This window comes from Balaenoptera physalus (assembly GCF_965194825.1).
Source record: "Balaenoptera physalus genome assembly, chromosome: 6".
Taxonomy (NCBI): Eukaryota; Metazoa; Chordata; class Mammalia; order Artiodactyla; family Balaenopteridae; genus Balaenoptera; species Balaenoptera physalus.
The window spans coordinates 79,649,412-79,670,065 of NC_138885.1; the positions used below are offsets into that span (position 1 = coordinate 79,649,412).

The 20,654-nt window shown below is 32.4% G+C and overlaps 1 protein-coding gene across 5 annotated transcripts in view; it reads right to left on the bottom strand.

Moving 5' to 3' along the window:
- Nucleotides 1-20,654, bottom strand: part of CALCRL (calcitonin receptor like receptor) — a 106,792-nt gene that overhangs the window by 79,152 nt on the left and 6,986 nt on the right. For 3 of the 5 annotated variants that reach the window (XM_082466761.1, XM_082466762.1, XM_082466759.1), the window contains exon 2: nt 2,329-2,396. The exons of the other annotated variants lie outside the window; for them this stretch is intronic. The gene's annotated coding sequence lies outside the window, so the exon portion shown is untranslated. The remainder of the gene's footprint in view (nt 1-2,328; nt 2,397-20,654) is intronic. 5 annotated transcript variants of the gene reach the window in all.

Genomic DNA, 20,654 nt, shown 5'->3' on the forward strand with positions numbered 1-20,654 from the left:
TATAAATTTAAAAGTTAATATTTTTACTATATTGGAGTCAAAGAGAATTTTCAGTAAGAATATAATACTTTAGTGATAAATAGAAATGGATCCTTCTATTGTCAAAATTCAGTCTAGCCAGAGATATTCTCCTTGTTTCTTCCTCTTTCTCACCTCTTACCCATTTGTCAAATTTCAGAGTCTACTGAATGATTATGTAAATAAAGCAACGCAAAAATATTCAAAGTTAGAGGAATTGAGCTATTACAAATCACATTATTTGTTACAAAGAACTTCAGATGATATTTTATTTCCAGCTCCTGTCTTGAATTCAGAGTAGTTACAGTCAGAGGATCCAGAATCTCAGAGCTGGAATAGACCTGAAGGTCTCACAGTATAACCTGCTTATTTTACAGATTTGGAAGGTGGGAGTTCAGGAGAGTTTAGTGATGTGCCTCATATCCCACAGTAGAGGTAGATGAGCTAAGACTAGGAGTTCTCTTTCCTAAGTCTCATTTCTGTGCTTCTTTTATTAGGTTAAAATTAAACCACACGTGAGTCAAATTAATATGATAGCAAACAGCAGTCCTGGTTCTCAGTTATATTTTTTAATCTCTCCAGAGATCATTTTTTCAACCTCTTTCTTGCTAGAATTTAAATATATATCCACCTTAAACTCAACTCTATTTGTTAGAAATAAAATTTTAAAAAATGACCATTAGGCCTATTAGTGTCTCACAAAAAATCTTACCAATACTCTGCAAGTCAGAGATCAATTTAACGAAGAGAATGCAGCTTAAATTTGGACCTTTCATTTTCCAGCCACTTCCAATTTATCTCCTTCAAACTATCCAATATATGTTAGAATTTATAAGGTGGAAAGACACTTAGAAAAAAAAATGGATAATCCTCTTAATTTCCATATGAAGATGACTGGTACTAACAGATACTGGAAGTCAAAATCAGTTTTTGCCTAGTAAGTGAATCTTCTTCCATTTTCTGCTCTTTCTTGTATGTCTTCAATAAGCAAAATTGGGGCTTTCAAAATTGATCTGGCACCACTTCACATAAAAAAGTTCAGGAAGAAAAATCCAGCTGTCAGATATAAGTAGGCATTTTGAGCATTCAAACCATGCTCTAAGGAACAGTGAGTCATATGAGATGCAATGTGCAAAGGAAGCTGACACATTAAAGGATAGAACAACAATGATGAGTTCCCGAAGCCATGCTGTGGGACAAAGAATAATTATAGAGGGTCTATTTTTGGGTCCAGCAGAATGACTTGGGAACTTAAAATCAGAAGAAGGAATTATGTCACTCAGCTTCGAATTTAAAATAAAATAATTCAGTAGCCTTTATTTTTCATTAATGCTATTACAGTTTATTGGGATGATGCATGATCGAATTGTTAAATACTTTGCAGTCTAAAAATAAGTGAGGACAGGAAAGCTACTTTAATTTTTTCAGGAAGGAGGATGTGAGGTGTAATAATAATCACATAATATCTTATCTGATATGGAACTATAATACTAAATATAAATAAGACACATCTGTCTGCAACAGTAATCTTTTTGGAGGCACCAATGCCCCTGACGCTTGAAATTAATGCCCAGTATTGAAATTGAAACTGCTTTGCCAGGGAGTTCTAAAAATAGTATCTAGAGCAACTTAAATCTTTAATTCAGCTAACCCCCATTTTCCTGTTCCCTTATTTATAAATGATATCTTTTTACGTTCCAATTATGGGAAAGGTTTACAGACATTTATAAGAATATAATAGTGATTATGTGGATCAGAAAACAAAGAACTCTACAGAGGAAAGGAATTTAGTTCAAAAGAGCAACCTAGCCCTATTATTTTATACAGGAAACATAATTTGTTTTTTATATATGTATATATAGAAACATATACATAGTTATAGTTAAAATAAGATTAGCCATAGACATTATATACATGTGTGTGTTTGTGTGTGTGTGTTTGTGTGATGTTTGTGGCTAATACTACCAAACTGTTAATTTTAATAAATCTTATAAGAACTGTTCATATTAATTTAACATTCCTAGTCCTCTGGCCAAGGGAAAAAAGACATGGGGGATAAGTTCATACCCAAAGTTCCCAAGGAAATGACCTTGTAAGTCTGACAGATGTCCCTAAATCTGTATTTTGTTAGATTGCCTTTCAAAGTTTTCCTTGATTCAGAAGTTATTTGGAGTTATGTTATGTATCATTCTGTGAAATCTTTCTTATGATCGTTAACATGTTCATATTATCCTCAATTTCATTGGAAATTCAACATGTTACTTTCATCAAGTCATGAATGTTCTTTTGTAATATATGCATACTCAATACCTGAAGGTAGGGCCATCCATAGTTTTGACAGGTGGTAGCACAAGTGGCTGGTGTATCATCATAGGACCCTGGATGACAAGAGAACATTCCTGTGAATTTGGTATTATTAGTGGATAGTGGGATTTTACATAACTTAAAGTTATATGCTAGTGTGTTTTTTTTTAAATCACAAACATATGTATTTTAAATGTCTCATTTTAATGGGAAGTTGGGAGGCGTTGTTTCAGGCACATTTAGGTTGCCACCATGCTGACCTGAAAGTAATCAGGAACTTTGTTCTTGGACCTTATTTCTTAAGAATGAGGATTTTAAGGAGCACGAACATGGAGGATGGTCCCTGTTGTTCAAGATCTTAGCACTAGGGAGAGGTGGATGCCCTGAAATGTTCAGGTGAAAGGTTGTTCCCAGAAGAAATGGTGGCTTGGTCAATGGTTCTGAGAAGGAAATGACATGGCTAGTTCAAAGTACATAAAGAGAGCCAACGTGATCAAACTGGAGTGAATGAGGGGGAAAGAGTGACACAGATCTTGTCAAAGAGGAAGCCAGAGGCTAGACCATGTCAGTTATGAGATTTAACTCTCCTTAAACATAGGGTATCACTAACAGGTGAGATTCACCCACTGCTAAACTGAGTTAATGTATATAAACGTGGTTTACATCATTTTTTCAGACTCAAAATAAGGTTGAAGGCAAGATATAGCTATAATCTTGTTTACCTTGCTTTGCATTTACACAGTATTATTTGGACTTTAGAACTTCAAAAATATCAAATTTGCATTTGCAAATTTTTTATCTCCATTAATTTATATTGTGATTTGAGAGGCTTTTATTAAACTTGTTCTTATAGATCATGAATTTGCTACTTCCAAAAATAATTTCTGAATTATTGTCAAGGATTTCCATGAAGGCACTAGGGATCCTTACATGAAAACCCAAAAGTATTAAGAAAGCTTATGTTAAAAGCAATCTCTGTAATCAAAATTTTTTATATAAATCAAAAAGTTTTGATTACTTTGTAAAATTATTTTGTAAATTTTCACACCTTCATATATTTTAATAATTTATTATATATTATAAATTGTCTAGTATATGTTGTAATTAGGATCATGATCTGGTCATCTTAAAGAGTTGTGTATTTTTACATCAATAGACACTCCACATATATTTAGAATCTGAATTTTCTGCAAGCTTTTTTGGAAAAAATAAAAACTCCTGTCAGTCTCAGGCTTTACTGGCATTCATATGGAATTCACAAGGTTCAAAGTTGAAGTTTATTTTGAGTATTTTCCCAACTTGCTAGAAAATGCCACTAGAAATAGACATGACCATGGAGCGTTTTTTTTTCTGCATGAAATTTTAGAAATTTTATTTTTAAAATGAAATTTAATTTTATTATCTAGAAATTTTATTTTTCATCCCAGCTGAAAATGCTGTGAAAGAATATTTGCACCTTTTTGGTGATAGGGAATAAGTAAAAAACAAATATGTCAGCAGTTACTTCTGACTATCAGTAAATTTATTGATGAGCTAACTTTGGTTAGTAAATGCATTGCACATATTAATAAAATATAACGTATGTGTTAGCATGGTCTTACTTCCACTTTCCTCTGAAAATATCAGTATCTGTAGTACCAAAAAATAGATTAATATCCAAGAAGAGAGGATACAAAGAAAATATTATAAAGCCTTAATGAAAATGATAGAGATACCTATAGAAAACTCAAAAGAAAGCTAATTTTGTGGAATTAGCACCACTGACTGAAGTAGGCAATGAAATCAAAATCAACTAAACCTTAGAAACACAGAAAATAAATATATTATGTAAGAATATTGGATAAACTTTCTTGATATTTGCCGTGGTGAAGCACAACAATCAAGCTGGAAAAAAAAATGCAAACCTAAGTGTATTTATTAAGAGGAAATCAGAATCTTGAAGAAATATATTAGTTAAATTCAGCTACTGGATATAAGGGCAATCAAGTGGTTTCCAAAATGTGGAATTACATGAAAGACACAAACTCCAATGCCTTCTATGATATTTTTATGTATTAGAAATAATTTTTACAACAGTAGAAAGAGAGACATTATCTCTTTCAGGAGACTTGTAAGCTCCATGAATGATTTAGAATAGTCAAAATATTATAAAAACACATAATACTTGTCGTGATACATTTGTCCTAACTCATAGAATGTACAACATCAATGGTGAGTCCTACTGTATTTTCAGTGGGCATGATGTGTCAGTATAGGTTCATTGGTTGTAACAAATGTATAACTTTCGTGGGAGATGTTAGTAATAGAGGAGGGTTGGGAGAGGGGTTATATGGAAAATCTTTCACCTTCTACTCAACTTTGATATGAATCTAAAACAACTCTAAAAAATAAAGTTTATTTTTTAAAAAGCACACATGCATCTGAATGGAAGTATTCACTTTCTTCCTCTCTATTTTTTTTTTTTAATATATATTTTTATTTATTTATTTTTGGCTGCGTTGGGTCTTCGTTGCTGCGTGCAGGCTTTCTCTAGTTGCAGCGAGCAGGGGCTACTCTTCGTTGCGGTGCATGGGCTTCTCATTGCGGTGACTTCTCTTGTTGCCAAGCACAGGCTCTAGAGCGCAGACTCAGAAGCTGTGGCGCACGGGCTTAGTTGCTCCGCGGCATGTGGGATCTTCCCCGATCAGGGCTCAAACCTGTGTCCCCTGCATTGGCAGGTGGATTCTTAACAACTGCACCACCAGAGAAGTCCCTTCCTCTCTGTTTTTAAAGAAGATATGTATTTGATGGGGTTTTTGAATAAAAGGAAATGGAAAATTTGGGGTATGATTCTAGGCATTATCAATCTATGTTCTTGATCATGATGAGAAATGCCATTCACACATATCCAGTTTTAAAAACAATGAAACAATCTTTCCTTTCCCTGGACCGCCTAACCAAAAATAGTCCTTTTCTTAAATAATTATAAGCAAAAAATAATTCTACAACATCAAGTCACTGCTACTCAATTAGAAACAAATATTTCAGAGGAAAATTTTAACTTGTTTTACATGTAGATTTGCTGTGATTCATAATTAGGGCAATGCAAATTAAAACCACAATGAGATACAATGTTATATCTACCAGGCTGGCAAAAATTTAAAAGCTTGACAGTAATACAAAGTATTGGAAAGGATGTGGTGTAATGGGAACCCCATACACTGTTGGTGGGACTATAAATTGGTATATGAATTGCTAGGATCCTGAAATCCCACTCATAAATTTATTCCCTAAAGAAACTCAAACATGTGTACCTGGAAATATGTTTAAAAAAATGTTCATTGCTTCATTGTTTATAATAGCAAAATGGTAGAAGCAATCCAAATGTCCCTCAGCAGGAGAAAAGATAAATACATTGTGCATTCATACAATGGAACACTGCAGCAGTGAAAAGAACAAAACCACAATTACACACGTTAACACTGATGCATCTTCGGAACATAATGCTGAATGAAAGAAGCAAGTCTCCAAAGACTATATTCAGAAGTATTCCACTTTCATAAAGGTAAAACTAAAAATATAACACTAAATAATACATTGCTTAGAAATACATATATAGGTGGTCAAGCCATAAAGTAAAGCAAGGGAATGACTAGTACAAGTTTAGGCTAATGGTTTACTTCTGGGGACATACATGTGACTTAATCAGGGAGGAACATGATGGAAAAGATGGGTTCTAGGTATACAGGCATTTATTTATTTAAGCAGTGTATTTTTTTTTAAAATAAATTTATTTATTTATTTATTTTTGGCTGCATTGGGTCTTCATTGCTCCACGCAGGGTTTCTCTAGTTGTGGTGAGCGGGAGCTACTCTTTGTTGCGGTGCGCAGTCTTCTCATTGTAGTGGCTTCTCTTGTTGTGGAGCACAGGCTCTAGGCACACAGGCTTCAACAGTTGTGGCACGCGGGCTCAGTAGTTGTGGCCCGAGGGCTCTAGAGCGCAGGCTCAGTAGTTGTGGTGCACGGGCTTAGTTGCTCCGTGGCATGAGGGATCTTCCCAGACTAGGGCTTGAACCCGTGTCCCCTCCATTGGCAGGCGGATTCTTAACCACTGAGCCACCAGGAAGCCCGAGCAGTGTATTTTAATAATCTTTCATATGCATGAAAATTTTAAAGTTTAAAAAGCTTTTGTAGGACAATGTGCAGAGTGTGATTCCTTACTCTGGAATCATGTACTTGTTATGGATCTGTGGATCAAAATACATAAAAACGCAATGTAATTCAGATAGGTCTGGGGTGTTGGGTGGGAGATGGAGATGCCTCACACAGCACACATTCAATTTTAAAGTTCATTTCCTTTTGTCAGAATATTGTTAAGATTAGACCCCTTTTAAGATTTCACAGTTAAATCATAGAATATGTATGATTTAAACACTTTGTGAATTTTACAAATATGATTTAGGTGTGTGAATTCTATTTGACTTTAGGTTAGTTTCTTAGCTACATGGAGGGAATTTTGGAACACCAATGATGAACAACCTGTGAATCAATGTATATGTGTGAGTATTTGTGTATGTGTGTGTGTGTGCGTGTGTGTGTGTACTTACCCCCTGAGTCCAGTGAAAAAGGAAAGGGTCAGTAAAGTTGTATTTTGGATTATTACCAAGTTTCTAAGACTATTAAGTTATAATGATTCAGATATGGAAAATGTGCACCTCCAATCACGAAACTAATAATTCTCAAAGCCAGAATTAGAAGGGAAAGCAATATATATCTTGTTATTTATCTGTAGTTCAGTGTGAATTTATACTTATTGTTTCATTATTTAGAAAATTAATTGATTTAAACATGTGCCTTGTTCACTCTTATTTTGTTACTGTAAATTTGAACCTAATCAGGTTATCATCTCTTATCTCACAATATGCAGTGTAAAGTAAAGAGAAAGTGGTTTTCAGAGCACATGGGACTCACTTAAGTATCACCTCCCTCTGTGTGCTGAGCCACCCCAGATTGATTTGGTAGGTTTGGAATGAGCCAAGAGATTTGCAGTTAACCAAATAAGCTCTGCTGTTTTAAATGTGGTATGATTAATGTAACCTAATTTCTGGGCTACCTTTACAGAAACTATCCTAGACAGACTAAGATTTCCCAGCAGGTCAGTCTCTATGAACCCTCCCCTTTTAAAAGTAAAGTCATTATCTTGACTAATTGGGCCCAAGTCTTAGAACATGATTACCATCCAGGTAATCATGGAGGTGGTACCACCTGGTACCAGGAGGTGGTATTTGCTTCTCACAACTTCTTCATAAACACTCCTCACCTCCTATCAGAAGGAATAACCCTTAGGCTTAACACTCAACTCCATTCTTCAAACAAAAGAGCAGGTAAATTTTTCATATCCAAAATGTTATACCAAGCAGCTGGAGGGGATTTGTATACTAACTTTTTGTTCATGACCATGTATCCAAAGTATCTCCACATCTTAATTGATGCAGTTCAGTGCTGGATTTTTATTTCCTAACCTTTCTGACAAATACTATGTCTTACTGAACCAATTTATCTTCTCTTATAGCTTGTCCTTTTATCTTCTCCCTCTTTGCCACTCTTTATTCTATTCACTCCCTTTTATTTTTCTGGTTTATTTTACTTACAATCCCATCCCTCACTGTGGCTTTATATCAGTTTTTTGACTCAGTAAGCAATAATTACTAAGTTAATTACATTGTTACAGTCATATATATTTGGTCTCTGAATGAGAATTTTTCTGAATCTTTCCTGTTCTCTGTTCTCCTGATTAGTCTCTAACTCCCTAACCTTGTTCCTTTCATTTCTAGTTTCATCAACGTCTGGTTGAATCTCTAAACCTTTCACCTTGACAGACACTGTCACCAGACCTGACGTGGTTTTACTTCAAGGCAGAAAAGTTTAGGATTTGTATAGTTTTTAAGTTATATGTTTAAAAATATGCAATTAAAAAATAAGATCCATGTAAACAAGGAGAGCACATCCACTCCTGTAGAAACAAATGAGGTGAGGAACTAGTAAGTAAGAGGAATTAGTTAAAATAGAACTAATCAGAGAATGGCTAGTAACGTTTGTGGACAACATCATGGATTACAAAATTGATTTATGGTCATATTCCATGCTATAGGCTAGCAAGCTATGCCTCTAGAATAGAGACACTTTAACAGAGTCAAGGAGATCCAGTATATAAGAGCTGAAGAACTACTAAAAACGATAATGAATTTTGTTCTATACCCTTAAATCCAATGTGCAATGAAGAGTCAATTATAATAATTAGTGAAACTCTTTTGACAGCAATTTTTTTAGACTTAATTTAGTATTAGACAATTTTTCAGTCTTCAAAAGAGCTTTTTCATCCTGCAAGTAACACTCTATTAGAAAAGACTCTCAAGAATACATGGTGCCTCTGCTGAATCTAGATGAGAGTAAACAAGTGTTTTGGCCTTGCCTTTTTCTGAACAGGACTACTGGGAGTACCCATTTTTCATTGTAGGGACTGATTCTAGCTTGAGAAAGTGTGAAGTGTCTCCGCTCACTGTGAGAAATTAGTTATTTTTGCACTCCCATTTTAAGTGCAAAGTACTTGAACTGAAAATTCTATTATTATTCTATTAATATGTAAAGCATATTTTAAGTGCCCTTTCCACCATTTCACCAAGCCCTTCTAGATTAGAAATTGTCACATTTTGGTCTTTTAAAAGTTATTGTTGATTTCAGCTTTATTTTATTATTATTGTTGTTTTTAAGCTACTTGGGACAAAGAAAATGTAGAATATTGGATTGTCGTGTTATATATAAACATACCAGAAATTAATTGAATGTAGAATAATTCTTAAAACAAATACAATTTTTGTTAGGGTATTATTATCATTTATGTTTTGTAATAGTAACTTTATTATACGTTTACCATTCGATAATACCACATTAAAGTCAGAAAGTTCAAGAAGACTTAAAGAAGAAGCTATTTCACAACTTACTTTTATGTTTTGAACAATAATTCATTGAGGACAGAGAGTTGTTTAATCCAAACTAGTTTGTTGCTTGTGGTTTAAAATCCAGTCATATTAGATAATATACTGAAGGACAGTAAAGTTACAACCTTGACACATTTTATACACATATTTTTTTTCTGAATACTATGGACATATGTTGAGAATCAGTCTTTTTCTCAAAGGAATATTATTATTTCCCTGAATGATATACATTCTAGACTCAGAAGAAAAAAAAACTCAATAATGATATTTCTAGGTGAATGAATGACTAACACCTGTTTTAAAAGAAAATAACATTAGCTATATGTGTCTCAAACACATGGAGAATCTTAATTAGAAAAGAAAAATATTGTTATAACTTATGAGTTGTGTCAATTAAAAGATACATTTTGTGAAAATTCATCATTAGGCTTTCAAGCAAATCATGATTTTATTTAATGACAAGTATGTAGTTTAATTTATAAAATAGTCCTTTGGCTTTAAGTTTAGAAAACTTTCAAAGCTATACAATGATGAAAGGGCATTGACAGTTGGCACTCTTTAAAATTATCTTTAAATATTTATAAATCAACACTTAAAAGCTTGATAAATTATAGATTACAAATATGTAACTCTTCACTTATCAAACAGAGGTATAATTTTTTGGCAATTAAACAGGATTTGTATTCTACCCTATATGCTTTATTAAAAGATTGATTTACTTTCTTTCAATTTCACTGCTAAGGGTTTTTTTCTCCTTCTATAGACTTTTTAGTGCTATTGTCCAAAAAGGCAACAAGAAATGGAGGAAGACTTTTGCTGGGAGGCAACAGTGGGCAAGTCTGCCAGTTTCAACAAGAAATTCTGCCAATTTCAGCCATTGTTTGGCCATTTGGGGAAATGCTTCAACACTTTGTGTTAAAACACTGACCAGCCTTCTCATTTACCCCAGTTTGAAAGGTCATGCCTTGGAATTCAGTGAAACCTGAACACTAAATACATTACCGAAAGCATCTTTATTAATTTATTTTCCTTTACAAAGACAGTGAAGGGGTAAATATTAGGTTGACCTAAGAATAATGAAATGGTAATTAGCTTCTGAATATTTTCTCTTTGGCAATGTGTAGCGATTCTAACACCTTCAGAATTTCAGCTCTGACATCTACTGTGTACTGCATACAAAATCACAGAGTTACTAGTTTTCTGTGGAGACTGGTAGAAAGAAACATATTCATTCATTTAATCATTTATTAAGCAATCTTTAGCACCTACTAGTGCAGGCACTTATTTAGGTGCTTAGGATATATTAGTAAAAAAAAAATAGAAGTGCTTGTACTTGTAGAGCTTACATGTTAGTTGCATGGACAGAAAATAAATAAAAACAGAAAATATGTAAGTTATAGTAGATGGTTTGTTGCAAGGTGATTGGTGTTATAGGAAAAAGCAAGAACATACTAAAATAGCTAAAGATGAACAGTAGGGTTGTGGTGGTATAGGTGTAGGTTTATCTTAAATAGTGATTAGTTTAGGCCCCATAGAAAAGTTTTTACTTGAGCAAAGACTACAGGGAGGAGAGGGACCTAGGCATATGGATATCTGGGAGAAAAGCATTCAATGCTCATTAAAAGGAACTCAGATAAGTTTTAAGCCTTTCTTAGATAATGTGTTGACCTTCCCTTAAATTTATGCCAATTGATATCAGAAGTACTAGCAAGAAGTAAACTTGTCTGGAGGTGAAGGACTCAACAAAAGAAAGAAGAGCTACTAAAATCCGGAATCCAGGAAATACACACCCACAAATAAGAGCTATTAGCATTTTTTTTTTTTCATATTCAGGTGCTATAATGATGCGTATTTGATTAAGAGTAAAGAAGACATAATAAACTTAGAAAGTTACTCAATTCATTCAAGTAAGTATTCCTTCACTAATTTCTATTATAATTTTGTATTGGTAAAGTAATATGATACACAATGGTCTTTGTTTTATTTATATATTTATTATTTATTGGCCACGCCATGCAGTTTGCGGGATCTTAGTCCCCAACCAGGGATTGAATCTGGGCCCACGGCAGTGAAAGCGCGAGTCCTAACCACTGGACCGCCAGGGAATTCCCTGATCTTTGTTTACTACAAATTTAATTCCAAGGAGTTAGTCAAATTGGAATTGATATACTGTGATAGCTCTCCAGATAGAAAAGCTTACACGTTGTATTTACAGACTGTTTCCCTTTTGTGATAATAAAATTATGCAGTTATGTGTGGAAGAAAAACATAGACCAAGATGTAGGACAATCCTTGAAGTCTAAATGATTTTGAGTAATTAGGAGCAGAGTGTTGTCTCAGTGTAAAAATCTAACTTTTTTTTTTTTTTAGAGCACACACTATTTCAAGACCTACATCATAGTTACACTCAACGAAACCCTCTGAAGACACACTGAGCTGGAGTCTCCTATTTCTAAGTTAGGATCTCATTGGCTAGATTTATTTAGCTTATTCTAGCTTCTAGCTTCAGAAACGACATGTAACATTAAAAGTTTTTAACATGTAGTCTTTTATGGTATGTATGGTACTATAACTGAGAAAGTTGAGAATATGTAGCCTTAAATATGTAGTGTCTTATGGTACTAGAGTTGTGACAGTTAAGAACTTAGTGAACTGTGAGCTTTCAGGGTTAATCTGAAACTTACACAATCAGTGGATTTTTGAAGGATGTTTGAGTTATACAAAAACTCTAACATAAACTCTTTGATTTTGGTATATTTATTTTGAAGGAAGTAGGCTGGAATCTGGTTCATTAAATATGGACATATATTAATTTTATGATCAAAAGACTTGGTAAGTCTTCTAATAATTTTTGAACTGATAACATGGAGCACAGTACAGGAAATCCTTTTGGAAAGTGTATAATTAAGGAAGTTAATTCATGTGAAGAATTCAATTAATTAAAATATTAAGCAATATTTAGGAAAATCATTTAAGGATTACATCCCTCTCAGTTTGCTCTAGACCTTAAAACTTGCTCATATCTCATTTGAAGACCTTCCTGTTCAAATTAATGAAACCAAACATTCTTCAAACTTTATTCTTAATGATATCACTTTCTTTAACCACATTCTTTTTGTCTAAAAAATGAACAATTTCTGCTACACGACCATGACATTTGTGGTGGATTTAGATGCAAGGAAATCTTTCTGTTAAAATTTAAAATGTCAAAGTTATGTCAGAAGCAGTTGAAAAGAAGATATTTCAGAATATCAAAGCACATACAATTGTGAGTTAAGTAGAATCCATTAGATTGTTCTTTATTTCAGGGTTTTTTTCTACTTTTAATCTATAATCCAAGGTTTCTTAAATATAATAAATATATGCAGAAAATATCTGATTTATCAGGTTTTGTCATTTTAGAAACACCCTAGTTAAGGCATTCAGTCCTGATCTTGCAACAAAATGAAAAATAGAGTGGCGGCCAGCAGTATAGCTTAAGAGTTAATAGGTACTTTAATCAGCACTGTCTTACACTGCACTGAGGTGGAGCTGATGTTGTCCAGACCCGGGGTCTTACCTTTAACATCTAACATAGAGGCTGGCACATTGTGAGTGCTTTCTAAACTGAAGATCATGCTGTTTAACCCTAGCACCCCTAATATCAATAATGGCATAGTCACTGGGTTAAACTACAACAGTTCTCTGACAAGATTAAATGCTGGTGTGAACAGAAATTTCCCCACATAAAATATATTGCAGTGAGAACATATTTTAACTTGATAAGAGGAAGAGCAAATCTGGAAGATCCTGTGTGTATGTTATCTTTTTCTTAAAAAAGTGGAAACCTTATATCATTTCTCTTTACCCTCCCCCATTTATAATGTATTTTTATAACATTTATTGTAATATATTTCTTTTAAATATATCTTTAACATACATTTAAACCCATATCAGACTGCCCTACCACCCCCCTAAAAAAAATCCTGAGTAACTAGAGAATATGAACCATGCTCATGGTTGGATGACAACATTAAGGTCTCAGTTCATGTCAATTTAACTAGTGAATTCACTACAGCTCCAGTTATCATTCCAGAAGGAATTTTTGAAGAATTTCCCAAATCTAAAAATCTAAATAATTTTGGAGAAAAAAGAGTAAATATGGATGAATCCCCCTAACTAGTTATGATGGTTAATTTATGTGCTAACTTGGCTAGGCTATGGTGCCCAGCTGTTTGATCAAACACTAGTCTAGATGCTGCTGTGAAGGTATTTTGCAGATGTGACTGACATCTACCATCAGACAACTTTAAATAAAGGAGATGACCCTTGGTAATGTGTGTGGGCCTCTTCCAATCAGTGGAAAGCTTTAAGATTAAACACTGAGGTTTCCCAATAAGGAAAGAAATTTTCTTCAAGATTTTTTTTCCATGTTACTCTTGACTATCTGAGGCCAGAAAGTAGCTGCTGAGTATTTGGTTTGGAGGAGGGTCCAAAGGTGTCGGTGTAGGTGTAGGTATAGAAACATAGTGAACGGAGAAGGGTACAGAGAGGAGATAGAAAATTACCAATTGCGGATTCTACCTACAATTATATTGCCCCCTAGTTGATGGAAATAATTGCAGTATTGCCCTCTAGTTGATGGAAATAATCTTACAAGCCATTTGTTTCTGATGTTCATGTCTATTTTTTGAGTTCATAGGTACTTATAAAAGTATCTGAAGTAACTGAAAAATATATACATATAATTTACCTCATTCAGAAGAAAAATTGTCATTTGAATTAATTAGCAAGTTTCATAAATGAGATCCAGAACTCTTAATGGATCCAAAAAAGGGAGATCCCATGAAACTCATGCAACTGTATGCAAAATGTGAGTCCCTATGAATGTAGGTTAGTTGGTTTTGTTCTGGAGAAAGTTTGTAGTTTTCATTATATTCTCAATATGGACCATAATTCATAAAATATTCAAAAACAGATTTTTAGAATAAATTATCTTAAACCAAAACTTAAATGAATGTTCACTATCCTATTGCACAAGTACTCTTTCATCTTATTTCTGAAATATAATACATAAGAAAATATAAGTGTCTGCCATTAGGCAGTAGTAAGAAGGCCCTGTAATAAAGACATTTTTACAAAAAGAAAATAACCACCAAAAACTTGGAGCCCTACAAATGAAGTTTAATTTGATCATTCTAAATGTTCTTTAAATTTTGAGTTTCTACAGCTGCTATAAGTAGTCAAAACTAAAAATTTCTTGACAAACATCTAAATTTATCTCTAATGTACCATATTCCACAAAATCCACATAACATAAATAAACTTACTTTTATTATCTTATGTTAGAAGAAACTGACTTTAAATCTGGTGGATCATTATGCTTATCCAACTTTGTGCAATGTTAGTAGTAGAGATCTAATGATAGATAATATATAATAGTGCAACAAAATAGTTAGGATTCAGAGTCACGGTAGATGTACGTTAAAATCAGAGCTTTTTCAATGATATCATTTGACTTTGGGAACACCATGTACTTCACTGGGCTTCATGTGTAAAAGAAAGAAAAAAACAATAATTTCTGTATAATATACCTTTAAAATTCTTAGCATGAAGATACGTTTTAGGTGCTCAAGCTCTGTAGAAATGGTGATTAACAATGTCAGTTTTATTTTGTCTGGCACATATTATATGATGATGGCAAAGTGTGATCAGTCTAAAAACTGATTACAAATCACACTTGTTCACTCTCCCTGTCCTATGAAGAAGATGTATTCTAATTGTCTGTATGTTGATTGTTTGGAATGAGCTTTTGCATAGACACAAGTTATGTCCTCAATCTTGTTCACAAAAGATTTATGATGAGCACTAAAATGTGTTGAATACCTACTACGTGCCAAGTGCTGTGCTAAACATTTTCAATGTATTGTTTCTTGGATTCCTCACAAAACCTTATAAAGCAATGTGATTAATCACTTCCATTTTACAGAAGAGAAAGGGGAACTAAGATAACCATATGACCTTTGGCACATTACTTAGGAGTTCTGTGCCTTGGTTTTGGAGTTTCTTACCTGCAAACAAAGATAATAATATTTGCTAGGGCTTTGGGGAAGATTAAATGCGTTTATACATGAGTAATTAATAATGTCCATAGCACATGGCAAACCCTCAAAGAAATTAGCTAAATCAGGAGCAGCAAGCCACCCTTTAAAAGGGGGTTATCTTGTATGAGTGCAGTGTGGACAAATTCACCCATGCTGACTTCTGGTGGGAATGCTGCAGCAGGGAAGGCAGACTCTACTGTTTGAGGCAGAAAAAAAATTTTAAAAAGTTTTTGTGTCTCAGGGGTATTAAGATAGATGCATCCAATAATGCATCCTTCATCCAATAATTCATCCTTATCTAATAATGTCAAGGACCAAAAAGCAAAGCTGACAATAAATATATTTACCCAAGTAAACCTGATAATACCAAGATATTTTAGTTAGTTAACTGGGAGTTTAACGAAATTGTGTTTAACAGATTTAAAATGTAGCAATATCCTTACTAAATGTGATATGATTGTTGTCTAAAATGTACTCCATTCCAGGGAATTGCTTCAAACAACAACTATAACTAAATTTCTAAAACACGAATCCATAAGTTATATTTTTTGCCTTGGCTAATAAAGTACATTGGCATGTCCAAAAAAAAAAGATTTAAAACCAAAAAAATTTCACTGAAAATAGATTTTTAAAGAAGACGTATGTAAATTGATTAATAAAATATTTAAGCATGTTACCCTAATATTAGATCTGCATTATTTAAGGAAAAGCAAGTCTCCTATTTTGCCTCACATTTGAAAATAACAGAATTAAGAAAAAAAATCAACAGTTTTGTATTGATGACATTCTTTCCCCATAGTTTTAATCCTCCTTATTTTCTGCTATAACATTACTTATTCTTCTCTAGTACTTACTGAAGTTCCAATTTTCCCTTCAAGTTATCCTTGGAAGGGAAGCAAAATTGAGGTTCATGCACAAATATCTGCATAATAATTGGTGTTAGGTTAACTAATGGTTATGGGTTCAAAATAATGCTCATTTGCAAAATGTATGAAATCAGTGCTTGGATATAAGACAAATTTATCTTAGTTTTGATTGATAAAACCAAGCTTATGTGTTCATGAATATGCTAATGACCCCCCAGCTGACCAAGCTGGAAGGAGAGGGGCACCTTGTAAACCAGCTAGCCGCTATTTCACTATATCACTGCTATTTAATATACCAAATGACATGCTCACAAGTCACTATGGTTTTATGAGAAGCACAATTGAGTTCAGGTTAACCTAAACCTAAATAGAGGAATAATGACAGATTTATACAAAAGTTTATGCCATATTAACATTTTTTATCTAAAAAATATGTTCCATGTTAAAAGGAATAAGATTTCACTAAAAATTGGGCTCCATCCAACAACTTCAATAAAGTATAAAGCAATAGCCTCAATACCACAGGGTTGGGTTGGTTAAGTGTTCATTTAGATTTATATTGGGTTGAGTTGAGTTTTTGTCCTTTTAATTGGTAATAAGGTAGAAAACATATGATGCAGTTAATTAAACTTTTATGTTTAAAAGTAAATACACTCTTTTGACCATTTTTGCAAACGACAATATATTGTGTTAGTTTTGTATAATACTGTTTCTTTTAAGTAAACTAATTTAAAGGAAAAAGAGGAAGAAACATGTTCTAGGAAAGTATTTGCAACTTATCATCTGATAATAATTCTGGTAACCTAATAAACATAGACTCTAACTCAGTTCACAGCGAGTGATTCCATTTTATTTTTTAACATTAAGAAGACTTTTATTGGATCTTTAAAATCCATTTCTTCATTTTTTGTAAATAACATTAAATTAAAAAACTAATTTGATTTTAAGTTTACTCAAATATGGAAAAATACAGATTATTTGATCTAATCTGATTTAATGAACAATATTATAATCCAAATTAGACATGAGAAAATAATAATCTGGATTTATTGAGGACAAAAAGTTTAAATTATTTAAATTGGAATGGCAATAGGAGGTATAAAGTATATTTCCTATTATTTAAATGGGGTTTGTTGATTTAATTATCATATATCTAATCATATGCTCTTTTTTCTTAAATCACACTAGTTCAATATTTATATTCCAAATTTTACAATTAAATGTATTCTATATTATTTTTTCAATTTTACACTAATTAAGTCTATATATCTTCAAAATTATAAACCAATTTATAAGCAGATAAACTAAAATTAAGGTGTGAAAACGATCCAGTTACTTTGAGTTGCATAACTACTACTGATGAAAGAATTTGGGCAGGTATGATTGTCCATGTGAATAAATGGGAAAATGATCGAGATATCTGGTTAGTATATAGACCTTGTGTTTCTGGTTAAGTATTTGTTTTCCACCTAATTGCATCAGAACATTTTCTGATACTAAATGAGAGTATTTCTTAAATTTAATAGTGCAGCATGGTAGTAGTACTTTGGTAGAAAAAGAGAGATTTCCTAAGAAATTATAAACATTTATATAGTGCATCCATGGACTTCAAAACAAGACACAGACAAATCTTTTAAATAGGTGTGTACTGATTTTCCATCTTAAGTATATTCTCTGATAGTCTAAGTCAAGAACTAAGAGATACTACAAGTCAAGAACTAAGAGATACTACACTCTTTGACTGTCTGTCTTTAACACTGTTGCAATGATGTATCTTATGTTTATGGTTTAAAAGCTTCTCTGAATCCTAAACAAAGATAAGGAATAAAGCCAAAGATGTCAAATAATGTCCTTTAAATATATTTGTTTTCTGAAATGTTGACACCATTATCATGGTATCTCTAAAAACCATTATTTTTTCAAGCTGTGTTCAAAGTCATACATAGAGTATGCAATAAGTTTTGTTTAGTGAATGCATATTTAGATCTTTAAAAAGTTTATTTTAATTGTTCTATAGCAGTCTCTAAGGCAATTCTTAAAAATTAAGTTAACTATCAAATTTTAACCATGGAATTAAAGGTTGAAAACAAAATATTGTTATAATGGTTACAAATATCTAAATTAGAAATATGTAATAATACTATAAACTGAATTCTGATTAGTTTTTATGTGTTTATCAAAGAATTTTTCCACATTAACATAAAGCTTATAAGGTAAACTTTTGTCTTAATATTATTTTGAATTTTTTACTGAAGTAAATATCATAAAATAATGATAAAATATGTACAGGTTAATGTGAAGGTTCTCACAGTATACTAGGGTGTTGACTCTATTTAAACTTCAGTATGTCCTAGGCATCACCAATGAGTAAAGTACATATACCTTGTCCATTCATTTAACATAGTTTTTAAAATTACAGACCCAGTTCCAATTTCTATTTAATTTTTTGTTATTCATTTTTTTCAAAGTGAATGAATACTCTTATATATTCTAAAAATTTACATATTTTAACTAACAAAATAATATTTTGGCATATGCCAAGATATACTGGGGAAAAAAGAACTTGTAACAATAACCAAAAGCATATTCTTAAAGATATCTAAATATTGCAGGTAGAACATATTTTTGCTCACATTACCCATGTGATTTCTCAATTCTGTATTTTTATCTTACATATTTAGAACCGGAATTAGATTCTGTATATTGATTTTATGATCCTACAGGGTAATATCATCCAGAAAAGTAAATTAATTCTTAATGGCTGAAAACATGCATTGATGCTCTGATATTCTCTTACCATTAAAGAAAGCAAACTGTAGAATTTAATAATATGAATTCTTATTTCAAACTTTCAATTATTTTCTCAAATAATAAACCTTTGCCAAGTGACCCTCAATATTCGTTGCCTAGTGTTTTTCCACAGTATTTTTTGAAAATAAAGATTATAAACCATACTATTAGAATAGTTACAAAAAATAAATTAAATTATTTTAATAATTTAAAGAAAATTATGGGGTTTTGGCTAGCAATTAAATAAAGATTAGAGAATTTGAGGGAGTTCCTTATTATAAAATACAATATTAATGTAATACCTCTTTGTAAGAAAATAATCTAAATTAAAAACAATGTTATTTTAATTTTTGTTACTAACCCATGGCATTGGGTTAGGCATTTAATGTGTTCTTTCCATTTCTTCCCCTAATTATCTAATGGCTATTTACAAAGTCACATTCTAAAAACACTATCCATGTCTACAAATGTGTCAGGGAACTCAGTACAATTAATGAATGACAGGAGATAGGAAACCAGCCATAATATTTTTAAAGAATCACAAAAATAAGACTTAATTGAACTTTCCATTATTTGGAGAAATTTGTGGAAAAACTGAGTAGAAAATTATGAAGGCATTACTCAGAATGTGTTGGTAGTCCACCGTTAATGTGCCAGATTATGGGTGATTAAATACAGGATTTCTCCACTGAAGGATATTTTACAGATTATAATTTCACTTAGGTAAGAAAATATATTAAAATTATGTCAATTAATATAATTTGAACCCAAATATGACATTTAATTTTTCTTAGCAACAAATTTGTCACGTCTCTATACCAACAACTTATTAAGTAGATACTAGTTTCTTAAATTGTCCAGGACGGTCTGTACTGTTGAAAGAAGCATTAACAGATGTTTCATCTCAACATTTCAGTAAGTTTTATCCTGGAAATTATTTTTTTAATACACACTTTAATTTCCCTGTTTCATTATCTGATATATCCATTTGGGAAATATTTTGTTACTTTTCTTTACCCATGGTTATCTCAGTATCACACCCTCCCCGAAAAAGCTTGCAGACGGATACCAGACAAATGGAAGTAACACATTCTATTAGCTTAAGAGCTTTGAAATTAGAGTTAATATAGAAATATCAACATTTTCTCAACCCTAGTTGTTTCTTTTCCTTTGTTGCCCACCCCATGATCCAATACAGCGGAAACAGTTCAGAGTTAGTAAAAGAGAGACTTAGACACATCTGGCAACAGCGAACAATGAAAATTCCATTAGTTCAATAGTTAGAGATGTATGTGTAAATAAGGGTGAGTGGCAAATAGAAGACAAATATAATAAATCCAAGTGATTCCTTTTCTTTTAATTCTCCATCGTGTTCAACTACAGAGTGAGACTCTGAGACCCCCATCAGTAGTTATACTTTCACCCCCTTTTTAGAACACTGATTATATGGAAAGTTTAAAGACTCTTCCTGGGGGAAAAATGTTTTCCAGCTGTCAAAATTTAAGCTTAGCTAATAGTAGAGCTAATTTTAAAAAGCATTCTTCCCTGATTAAGATATTTGTTCAAAAGTATGCCTTTTAATCCATTTAGATGTTTTATTACTTCCTAAATTTATT